The sequence below is a fragment of the Pan paniscus genome, chromosome 4 (genome assembly GCF_029289425.2).
Source record: "Pan paniscus chromosome 4, NHGRI_mPanPan1-v2.0_pri, whole genome shotgun sequence".
NCBI lineage: Eukaryota > Metazoa > Chordata > Mammalia > Primates > Hominidae > Pan > Pan paniscus.
In genome coordinates this window covers 102,286,782-102,299,286 of record NC_073253.2, presented here as the reverse complement: position 1 = coordinate 102,299,286, position 12,505 = coordinate 102,286,782, and the positions used below count along the sequence as shown (strand labels likewise).

At 36.4% G+C, this 12,505-nt stretch overlaps 1 long non-coding RNA gene across 1 annotated transcript in view; it reads left to right on the top strand.

The window, feature by feature from the left end:
• The first annotated feature begins 2,729 nt into the window (after positions 1–2,729).
• Positions 2,730–12,505, top strand: part of LOC134730395 (uncharacterized) — a 200,037-nt gene continuing 190,261 nt past the window's right edge. Inside the window, exon 1 of the long non-coding RNA XR_010112165.1 lies at positions 2,730–2,802. This is a non-coding gene — a long non-coding RNA (uncharacterized LOC134730395). The remainder of the gene's footprint in view (positions 2,803–12,505) is intronic.

Sequence of the window (12,505 nt, the reverse complement as noted above, 5' to 3'; positions counted from 1 at the left end):
GTCTGAGAAAGAGGAGGTGAGCAGAAGGGCCAATGGAACAGGAGAGAGAGGGAATTAGAATCAGGGAAAGAATGGCTGTGGGGAGTTAGTGAGGGGGCAGTGTGAGAAAAAGGAGCTCTTTCAAAACCCGATCTGAGATCAATCTTTTCCTAAACAAGTGAGTAGAAAAGAATCCAGCATATATATGTATCTCCAGCATATATATATGTGAAATATATATATATTTCACATTATGTGAAGATTTTCTTTATTACACAACTACAAAGAGTTTTAGTCCAAATCTTTCTGTTGATGATAATTAGGTTGTTTCCAGATAATAACAAAGTAGAAACCAAAAAAAGAGAGAGAAATCCTTGGATTGCATCCTTACTACATGTAGAGATGGATTTTGAAGAATTCATTTCAGTAATTCTTCACATTTATAAAACATATCTGAAACTAGTTTCTGATAGTTTAGTAGAAAGAATGATAAAACATTTATTATCTGTTTTATTCATTCAGGGTTCATTTTATTCATATAGAAATGCAATATTAAGCTCTGATGTTCCTACTGAAAATAGAATATTAGAATGCATGGGAAGAAGACCCTAAGCATTTTATTTAATTTGATCTGAAATCCATATGCTGTCACTTACAGACACCAAATCTAAGAACCTGGTGGGTATAAAATGTGCTCCGCATGGTCCTATTTAGAAAGACGCCTCAAATGGGAGTTTTCACAAGTTCCACAAAACACCTTTTCACACCAAATTTGATACAGACATGTATTTCGAAATCCCCCTATTGACATTTGAATATAGAATGGAAAAGTTTCCCTTGAGTTTGCAAGTGTGTTTCAAGTATAGGTAGGGGAAAGTACAAGCTGTGTAAACATCTGCCACTTGAAACTGCATTGTGGCATTTAGACTTTCAAAGAGATTGTGTTAAAAAATCTATTTTTCCTTAATGTAGATCCAATGGAGTTTTATTTATACAAAACAGAGTCTCTGATGGGTTCTGTCATTAATTTCCAAATTAAAAATGACTTCAGCCACGCATATACTCCTGCTTTCTCTGCCATCAGTCACATCGTACACGTATTTTAACTTGTATGTGTTAAAATATGCGGGCAGTCTCGGTGGCTCCGGGATTTTCGGTTGAGTGCTGGAGTAGTGGAGGAGAGCCCAGCCTGGCGCATGTGTTCATGTGCACACTCGGGAGCACACACTGACACGTCTTCACTGATCCGGAGAGATTGGTATGGACATTTCTTATGCAAGCCACACTCAGGCATTACCTAAACATGTTATATGGTTTAGATTGTGTGAGAAAGTACTAATTTAAGTTTTTGGTTTTTATCTTGAGAAAAGGTTACATATTCTAAATTCACACAAAGTCACTATGTCGGGTAGTGGCAGCCCTGGGTGAATTAGGGCACATTTTACTCTCTTTATACATTTCTGTTTTACTTGTTTTGTTTTTAAAGTATTTTAATTTTGTATTTTCTATATTAAAAGACAAGAAATTTATGTAAGTAAAGTTCCTTAATATTGCTAGACATTTAATACATTTTTCTGGAAATACCGAAATAAGGCTTCTCTAGGAGCTGCAATAGAAGCCTGTTTTGTGGGAAAATGAGCTCGTTTGAGCAATGTGCATGTGAATTTTAGATTAACACAGATAGCACATGTAAGCAATACCCTGATGTGGGGTTCTAAAAGATGTGGACATGATTACACTGTTCCACTGATACCAGATTTTGACTTAAACCATTCAGAGTTGAGTGTACATGTGGATGCAAAGCATGTGATCGCGTCATGCAAGGGCAGGTGCCTGTGAAATCACAAAGCTCTCTAAGGCATACTGGAGGAGAGGTACATCTGTTGCACTGTCTAAGGTTTCTCCAATTACATCTTGGTTAAATAGTCAGTCATTCAGCAAGTATTAATTTAGCATTCATCGGATATCTGGGGAAGAAGAACTTGCTGGCCTTGATCCAGATCTTTTGCCTGGGCTCACACTGTGCATTTCCTAGCGTTGTCAGTAACCGCATTTCCCTCAAGATGGCCAGATGAGCATGCTGTCCAGCCAGCCAGCAGCTGTCTTCCCGACAGCACAGTCATCTCTAGTTTCAGCGCTAGGCCCAAGCCACAGGAATATGAAACGAAGGAATCCATATTCAGTATGGCACTTAAATGAATTATTGGGATGTTTTCATGCTGCGGCAATTAAGGATTTCAATCTATTGTGAACCTGTTCATTTGCTTTGGGAATTCAAATTTCCAAAAAATTTGGACAGTTTAGTTTCTATCTACAATCTGATGTAAAGGTTTGTGATTTTAACTGCATCATATAAATGTGTGTATATTATTGTAATAAAGTTACATATAACAGAAAAAATGAAAAAAGTCAGATATGTCATTTCTACAAGATGAGAACAGTTAATAATTTAACGTGTATCCTTCCAGACTTTCTCCCATGCAGATCTATAAGAAATGAATTTTCTAAACATGAGGTTATGATATACATACCGATCTGTAACTTGTTTTCGTACTTAACAAAATACGATTGACATGGCTTGGTTCTTTGTCCTTACTCAAATCTCATCTCAATCCCCACGTGTTGAGGTAGGACCTGCAATTCTCACATGTAGAGGGAGAGAGGTGATTGGATCATGGGGGCAGTTTCCCCCACGCTGTTCTCATGACAGTGAGTGAGTTCTCACGAGATCTGACAGTTTTAGTCTGGCATTTCCCCTCCTTGTGCTTTTCTCTCCTGTGCCATGTGAAGAACCTTGCTTCCTCTTTGCCTTCCACCATGATTGTAAGTTTCCTCTAGCCTCCCTAGACATGCAGAACTGTGAGTCAACTAAACTTCCTTCCTTTATATTAGGTTGGTGCAAATGTAATTGTGGTTTTGGCCATTAAAAGTAATGGCAATTACATTAGCACCAGCCTAATAAATTACCCAGCATCGGGACTAATACAATGATGAATGTCATAACAATTAACGTAATCTTTACAATCATCTTCTCACCTGTGTAATATATCTGTGTTTGTCTTTTAAATATCGTTAATACTTACATTCCCTGAAAACGAAAGTTTACTTTTTAACAGAAATCAGTTGTACTCAGACTTTGCTAGTTGTTGGTAATTCATAATCTTTCTTCATATATTAATACAAACTGCTAAGTTTTGTTTGTCACATTGTTCCTGAGGCTACGCTCTTATATAATCTCTGAGAGAGATGAAAAGTTCTAAAATTCTACTTTATATGGTAAGGAGAATCCATATAATTTTCATTTTAAAATGTTTATGTGCATTTTTTTAAAGTTCTGCAATGCACACCTGCCTTTTCTTTCTGACTTTCACAAACTTGATTTTATGAGCATACAGGAGCTGTGTTTACCGCTCAACTGGGCATATTCTCTCTCCATAGTCCCAGGCTCAGAGACCACTCCTCTCATGTTCAAAGTAGTGCAGGCCCCGGGAACCCTGCAGCTCTTTTTGACCGGATCGCTAGTGTTGAGACTTGGTGCGCAGCAGGCTCAGGTTGCCTGGGCTTATAGTTTCTTTTTAATCAATAGTTGGCATAACTGTAAATAGCCATTCTTTTGCCTTCTAATAAGACCCATTTATGTTAAATGGGAATGCCATTTCACTTTCCGAAAGCAGTAGCATTGTTCCCCAAGGCACTTTGTGTTAGAGGATTGAGTAGAGAGAGAGAAAACACTTCTTTTTCTTTGATCCTGTAGAGCTGTTCATATTAAGAGAGTAGACATTCACATTATGGAATTTACCTTTGCTTGTACTAGGATTGGCAAAAACCTTACGTAAATAGGCGGGTTTCCTGAATCCAACCTCTGAATCTTCAGATAAACGACTACTCCATGTCTTACTGCTGTTAAAAAGCAATCAGTCGTTCAGTGCTGTACGGTGTGGCTCAGAGTCCACCAGCTGATTTTCTTTCGGGTCTAGAGGTTCCTAGCAGGTTTCCAATGACCTGCAGTAATTATTTGCTGGCCAGTGTGGTGACACAGATATACACACACACACATACATATTATGTTAAACATATATTTAATAATTAAAGCCACACCTTTAGTATTTTAGGTATTATACTAGATACCTTGCATTTATGATCTGATTTAACCCCATAATCTGCAATAAATTCATATTACACTAGGGAAAAAAATCCAAATTTCATGTCAGACCCTACAAAACCCTATATGATCCGGACCCTGCCTGCCTCAATCAACTAAATTCCTATCACTTTTCTATTTGCAATATCCAGTAGTGGTCCACTTATTCTCTGTGTTTGCTATGTTTCAGGCAATGCTTCACACTTTGTATCTATTGACTCAGGTAATTTGTAATCTTCACACTAGCCTATGAATTAGTACTATCATGAGTCCTGTGTTACACCTGAGAAAATTGAGGCACAGAGAGGTCCTCTAAAGAATAAATTGTGGCCAGGTACGATGGCTCACGCCTGTAATCCCAGCACTTTGGTAGGCTGAGGCAGGTGGATCACTTGAGGTCAGGAGTTCGAGACCAGCCTAGCCAACATGGTGAAACCCGCTCTCTACTAAAAAAACAAAAATTAGTTGAGCATGGTGGCACACGCCTGTAGTCCCAGCTACTTAGGAGGCTGGGGCAGGAGAATCACTTGAACTTGGGAGGCAGAGGTTGCAGTGAGCCAAGATCGTGCCACTGCACTCCAGCCTGGGTGACAGAATGAGACTCCATCTCAAAAAAAAAAAAAAAAAAAGAAAGAAAGAAAAAAAAAATTGTGAGACCAGGATTCCAATGTGGGCAGATGGGCTTTGAAAAATGAATTCTTAACTGTAACACCATATAACATGGTGTTACTCCTCAGTAGCATTCTTAAAAAATTACAAAAGTAGGTGATCTCAGGGGCCTCTAGGCTTAAAGTGGTAAATGCATGTGAAGCACTTAAGTACCACTTGGATGCAGCTGATTGGCATAGAAGTGCTTGTCCTTCCAGTGGCTGAGTGAATGCTGTCATTGAAAAGGAAGGGAGGACATGATTTCCATTTTTTTCCTTCCTGGTTGACCATTCCTCCATTCACAGTCCATTTCATATTTGAACATTTAGATGAATGACTGCCTAAACAACATGTAATAATGTTGGAAGATTTTTTTTCTCTTACCATCCCCCAAATACCTAGTCTCAAATAATTATTACCATAGGTTCATTATTCAATTACTATTCAGGCTGCCTAGTGCTAGATTTATGCAGTAGGCAAGCTGAGTGAACATTTGGAACACTAACAAAGCAAGGCTCTTGTAAGAAAATAAGAAAACCAAAACAAAAATAAATAAAATTTTAAAAATTATTTAGAAATAAGTTAATTTCAAGTGGTACATTAAATAAGTCACCATTGTAGACAAATTCAAACCTTGTTGAACATCCATACACTTATTTATGGGTGTGTGTGTGTGTGTACAAATGCGATACTATAGCTTCTTCAGTGGTTATAGTCTCTAAAACTTTAATCCTTCCTTTGCCTGTAGGCTGCACCTCAATTAGAAAGGTTCAGGGAAGAGCAAATGTAAGAAGGACTCACTGTGAAGAATTAGCACCTGGAAGTTGTGGTCATGTCCCTGATGCAATAAGATTTTGTCAACAAATGTATCTGTTTCAGGATGCCATAAGAGAAGGCGATGTTTGATATTTTATGAAACTCTCCCCAAAGGGAACATTATTATGACCATATATATGACTTACAACTTGCTTCATCACATTCCTCAAATATATTGCTTATATTAACATTGAACTTAGTTAAAATAATATAACAGGAGTGTCTAAATTTAAATGAGTTTAAGATTGTGGTTAGAAAAAATGTATTAAGTTAAAGATATTTGGAAAGTCTTTTCATGAGAGAAAAGCATTTATTAAATTTTCCAAGAACATCTATTGTATACAGAATGTGATGTGATAATAGAATTCATCTACCTTTATTATTAATGAGCTAGACTTGGAACTATGGCTGGTTTGGAGTAATATAGTTTGGGAAGCCAAGTAAACCAATATCATTTTTTTCAGTACCTTGTCTGAGAATCCCACTGTCAGGTTCACATTAACAAGGGCATTCCAGAGGCCTAGAATGTTAAAAAATTTCAATATTTTTGCGTACGACCTTGATATATGCTCATTTTATAAAACCCTGCAAAATAGAGAAAAACATCTAGGGTTTTCAAAAAATTAGTCCCCCAACTAGGTAAATTCTGTCCTGTGGTAAATTATTTACACACAGATTATTATTTTACAAAACTTGCCTCATGCATAGTATATGCCCCATTTATTTATTTATTGAACATCTTTTCATGACACTAAATATTCTTCTTTATACCATTTTATAGGCTACCGAGTATGCTGTTGAGTGTGCTTCATATTTATTCAGCGTAGCACATATTATTGGACATTTGTTTTCTAAATCTTTTCTATTATAAACGTGCTTAAAAAAAGCACTCTTACAAAAAAACCTCTAAAGACCTTCATGTTTATTTCCTAGCAATGAATTAACTAGATAAAAAATTATGTACATTTTTAAGGTTTTTGACCCCAACTGCTAAATTATCCACCACAACATGTTGCCATATTCTCTGATAAGTTTTATTTTTCTCTTTTTATGTCCACAAAGAACACGGCTTTGGAGAAATGGCACAAAACTTAGGCTGGAATGTAAATTAGAGGGAGTGTAGAGAAATTAAAGTCTTGCTAGTAGCATTGGTCTACTTAGTATGAGCTGTAATAACAACAAGTATTATCATTCTTCACGTAAAGAACTATGCTAAATGCTTCACATGTACTGTCCAATTTGATTCTCAAATCAACCTTTTGAGACATAATTATTCCCTTTGTAAGTTTAAGATATTGAGGCATAGATAGGCTAATTGACTTACCCCATGTCAATCAACAATGCTTTACCAAAATTTGAACTCAGTTATGCTTGATTGGAAAGTATATGCTCTTAACCAATATGCACATTACTCTCTTGGCTATTTTGGACGGACTTGGACAGTGTATACAGGTTTTGGTACTGGGTGCCAATTGGAATGGGAATTGTAAAAGGGGGCAAATGGGACACCAGAGTATTGGGGCTATCAACAACATAGGTTTTTAAAGGGCAGAGCTGATCTCATGTAAGTTAGATTAAATCTTCAAAACCTGAATTCATAATCCATCAGCTAAATTGTTTACTACTTAATTTTGTTGCAATGAGTATTGTGCCCTACACAGAATGTGCAAACTTTAAAGTCAGTAAGAAAATAGCAGGCTGTGTGCTGACGCTGAGTTTGCATCTCAATGTAAAGGGAATATTGTGAAGGCCAAGAAGACACTTAGGCTTGTATATATGTTCTGTAATTCTTCTCTGAGGTGATGATTAGAATGTGTCATTTAACAACAGGAGTGTTGGTTCCAGCTGGTTTGATAGCCATGGATTATTGGCAATGGAAATGGATTCTTATCATAGTTGGTCTCATTATTAAGGCTCGCAAGTCTGTGAGCCTGGGAATGCCTCCGCAGTTTTCTCTATCTTTCTCCACTCCTCTATCCCTATTCTTCTGTCTGCAAATGATACATTAGATTCTTCAAAGAATGGCTTATGCTATTTAGCCTGAATTACAAATCTTGAGTTTGGATATAGTAAAATAAATATCCAGCTGTTAGCACACACCTTTATAAAAGTTCTTTAGATTGAGTGGAAACTTGGCATGTAACAAACCTTTTACCCAAAGAACACATAATGTCTCCTTATCTGCTGCTACTTGATATGCTTTAAAAATATAAACCAGACACAGAAAATGAAAAATTGCATGACTCAAATTGTTTTTGGACACACCACCCGCAGAAGATAATCTGTGTTCATTTAGTTTTAAACTTGTTAAATTGTAGCTTGACGTGTAGTATTAGTTTTGAGCATCTGCCAGTCATTAAGTGCCTTAGTGGCCAACATTTTACAAGTCTTTGAAACTAGCCTTTTAGTTCACTAATTATTTGATATCAGTTGATGGTAGCAGCCTTAGAAAGAAAAATATTTGTAACTATGAGAGAGTTTAATATGCACAGTTTATCTCAGTGACTAAAGTTGTGTGTGGACAAAACATGCTCTAAGGCAAATTGGTCTTTCCATGTGTTCTTTGTCCTCTGGTGTTTTCATAAATATGTGATTTTGGTTGATTCTTTGAAAATAGGTTGTATATATGTTTCACGAAGTTAAAAGATTACCTGCCATGTGACTACCTTAACACTCCCGGCCTCATTTTTCCCTCTAGCAGGGACTGTGTGTCTAGGTTCTCCTATATGGAATATCACCCTTTTCAGGATTAGTAGCCTTTGTTGACCTAAAGGAAGAGAGTTTGTAATGTGCTTGAGGACTCTAGTCTTTTACATAATGACAGGAGGAGAGCATGTTAGCTCTTATTCAGTGGCTACTCAGTCCAGATAGCCATATGTGATTGGAAGCTTTTCCAGGACCGGCGTTATGAAGAGGCTCTCTAGACAGTAAAACTTACAAAAATAAGATGTTTTGTTCTCTTGTTCTCCTCTTAATCTTTGTACTTAGTACTATGCCTATATCCACATATATTTGTGGATGAAGAAACTATAATTTATATAAACTGATATAATTATACTGTTATCTTTTTTATTTTTCTAATTAATTATTCATGTCCTAGTAGCAGAAAATTCAATTATCCTTATTTTAATGCCTTCCCCTGAACTTCTAATTTGTTTAAGAACTTCAGAAGCATATTTAATTGGGGGAGGGTGGGTAAAATTTTGCTTTTAAAAATCAGTATGATAAGAACAAGAGCAATTAGAGTGCTAGCTTTCTGAAGACATATAGTGTATATAGAGTGGCCCTACAGAATTCTGGGAACAATGGCTTCTCTCGGCTGATACTCAGGACACAGCGGTGCCTCACTCCGGGGACCAGCACTATACCTCCTTTTGGTGCATATTTTAAGTTCAGCCATTTCTCCCTCAACAAAACCAGTTCCAGGGTGTCTGGGTCTATATGAATTTCACCGTCAGCCACCCTAATAAGCCATCACATTCCCTAAGGAGCCCAGGTCTCCAAACTCAATTCCCAATGTCCTCTTAATAGATATGGCTTCTTGCATCTTTGGTGCCTTTTCTGCCTGAGAATTCCTATCACTCCATTCTGGTCCACATCCTGGTTTCCTTCCCTTAGGTCTCTGAGATCAGTCCTTCCTCTCCCTGGAGACTTTGGGTTTCTTCTGCAAGTTAAGTCACTGTCGTCTCTGTGTCTGTCTTGCATATCATTCTTCTCCTCATAATGAAAAGTCTAATATACTCCCAAAAGACACATTTTTGGTGTAGTGAAAATGTCTGATAGTTTTAAAGTGCCCATTCAATAAGAAGGCAGTTTAATCTCTCCTTTTACAGTTGCCTTGTTATAGAATGAATAGGACATTTAAGCAGTATCTTGTGGGAAGATGTATTTCTTGGTAAAATTGTACTAAAAGTACAGAATACAATAGCTCTCATATATTATAAAGACATATTTGGGACGTGTTCTTTTCTTTAAACCAAGTCTCACCATTTCTTTAATATCTATATCCAATCCCAGTCACCTTCCCTGTGTCTCTGATTCCTTATTAGCTCTATTCTCTCTCAGTTACCATTTTTCTCCTTCATAGTCAAGTACCATATTCCCTTTCAGTTGGTCCTGGGCATGAACAATCTCATATTAATAGCTGCCCTCTTTTGCTTATTTCTGCAACTAGACCTTAAATTTCCAAAGGCAGAACCCATGTCCACAACTGGAACACATGTAGGCAGTTGGCTTTTAAGAACCCAAGAGCAAGGGCTTCCACGTACTTCTTTTCTGCTTATGTTCTTATCACCATTTCCTGCACCTAGGAATAGCAGAATATGTACTAGCTAATAGTAATTATGATATGATAGTGTTCATGCATTTATGCTGGAAGAGAGTATTTGTGAGCAGTATTGTGTTGAAAAGCCTGTGGGAAGATTCATAGAGAGCTTCTCCAGGATTGATAGGGAATTGTGAAAACTTTCATACTGACCTAGGTGCCACCTCTTTCTTTCAAAGACGCAGATGAGAACCTTAGCCCTGTGTATCCTGCTGTCTGAATAGTGCTTATACTTAGTAAGTGGGTGACTGAAAATAGCCATTCTCACATGGGAGTTTGTTCGAAATTAAAAAATTATAGACCTCACCCAGACCTTGTGAATTACTCTCTGAATTTTAGCAAGATCCCAGGTGTTTCTTAGGCACTCTAAAGTTGGAGAAGCAGGAATCTAAATATCCTCCACACATCCCTTTAATCACTTTGGCCACTTATATATAGTGACTGGTCCCCCTTTCTGCCTGATATTTGGGGATAGATAAGTGTCTATCTTCAAAAGAAATGCTTTCTTCATGTCTTTGAAACACAGCATGTTCATTTTTCTAAGGATTCATCAGGATAAAAGAAGAAAAATGAAATGTGATATAGCTTAAAAATATGAAAAAAATTATGGCTGTGTGTACTGTGTTTCATTCTAGAATTCAATATGTTACTCAAAAGGTCAAAGAATATATCTAATACATTCCCTAATGTTCTGAAGAATGATAATGAAACTGGCCAGAAACCAATTCGAATACTCTCTGGTGCCATTTAATCAAAGAAACTTAGATAAGGTAACACTTTGTGTAATGGGTAGGCAAAACATTTCATATTAAAAATTTGTTATCTGCTCAAATTAACCAAATGTCTTCATTCATGCTTTTTAGCATCAATTTTTTTTCTTTCTATAGTAATATCCCTCAAAAAGGTAAAACCGGGTTTCTTTTAACCTCAACTTAAGAGGAACTAATTTTGAAGTTGTTTTCTAAAGAATCTTCCTCTTGGTATGGCTTACAAAGAAGTAACATTATTCAATCCCATTGAGAAAAATTTCCCCTAAACAAGTTGATATATTATAGAAGATGCTTTCTAATAGAAATCTGAACTTATAATTAAAAAAAGATTAATCTTGAAATGGTGTTATCATCCCTACCAATATTTAAACTTCTTACTATGGTGTGAAACCTATGACACCTGTCTTCTGGAATATTGTACTTTAACACAAAATTGTGGTGTATATATAAACTGAAGGACTGTGTCCCTTGAAGTGCTGTCACTTACCCCCTTTGAAAAAAGAACACCACGTAAGAAATTCACTTAGGTGAGTTACTTTTCTAATGTCAGAACATGTAGCTCAAAAACAATGTTTTAAAAGTAGATCTTAACCCTAAAGGATTCCACTTTATTTTCAGTAGATAAAGTTGAAAATCAATCTGGAACAACAGTTTGTTTGTGATGTGATGTAGACATATCATCATGAAATTTGGACAAATTCCCACTCTTAATGTTCTTAGTGGCCAGATAATTTCATGAGAATACACTGGATGATAGCTCTTAATATATCATTATCTGATTTCCCAGTGAAGTGGTAGATTATGAACATGAGTTTTATATGGCTGTCTAAGTAAAGACTTGGGAAGTTGTAATGAAGCCTAACATCGGCTCTGAAATAATAAAATAATTGAGTTCCTTAAAAATTTATTTATTCACTTGTTAATGTGTTCATACTACATGTCTGGCATGAACATACATAGGATGAAAACATTAATGAATGAATAAGTAAGTCATTCTGTAATTCTATAATTAGAATCTATTGGGTCAAATTGTAATACTGCATCTTTTTTTCAAGGTTTTTGTGATAAAACACCCCAAATGACTTCCTAGGAATATTGTTTCAACGAACTCTCCTACCATCAGAATACCAGGGACCCTTAAACTCTCAGTATTATCAATAGCGAGGGTGTGCAAAATAAAAAAAATCCTAACTTGTTACTGCTTGCATTTCAGTTAAGTATTTTTAATTTATTTTCTCTCTTTATATTTCTTTTTTTGCATGCAGCATTTATTCTTGCCCTGTGGCATATTTTGGAGTATTAGCATATATTACTATAATAATTATTTTCATTTGTTATAATTGTTTTTCCCGATTTATTACAACTTTTTTTTACCATTTATTCAATTTTAATTTGTTTATAATTTTAATAACAGAATTGTTAATATTTGTATGTTATGATATGTATGATATTTGATAAAACTTTTATCTTAATTTGTTCAACCAATATTTTAGTTTCTTGTTTTCTCACCCTGTAATAAAGATAACTTCAAGCCAGATATGTGCCACCAGACACAACCTGAATACTGTCTGCTAGGTCAAATCCCTTTCTCCTATCTTTGCCTAAACGACAGGCAAATATACCCAGCACCAATTCCCAATTGCCAGCGGGCATATTTTCTCACCGTGACTCTGCTGAGCTGAGAGGGCATCTTCCCTTACCCTGCTACCTGACCCTCTGAGCTCATGTACTGGGTGAAGAATGGCTGTTTTGGCCTTTGCCTGCCTCTCCACAGTGTTGTTTGGAAGACACCCTCGGGTGGAGTGAGCATAGCCTTGCATTTTTTCT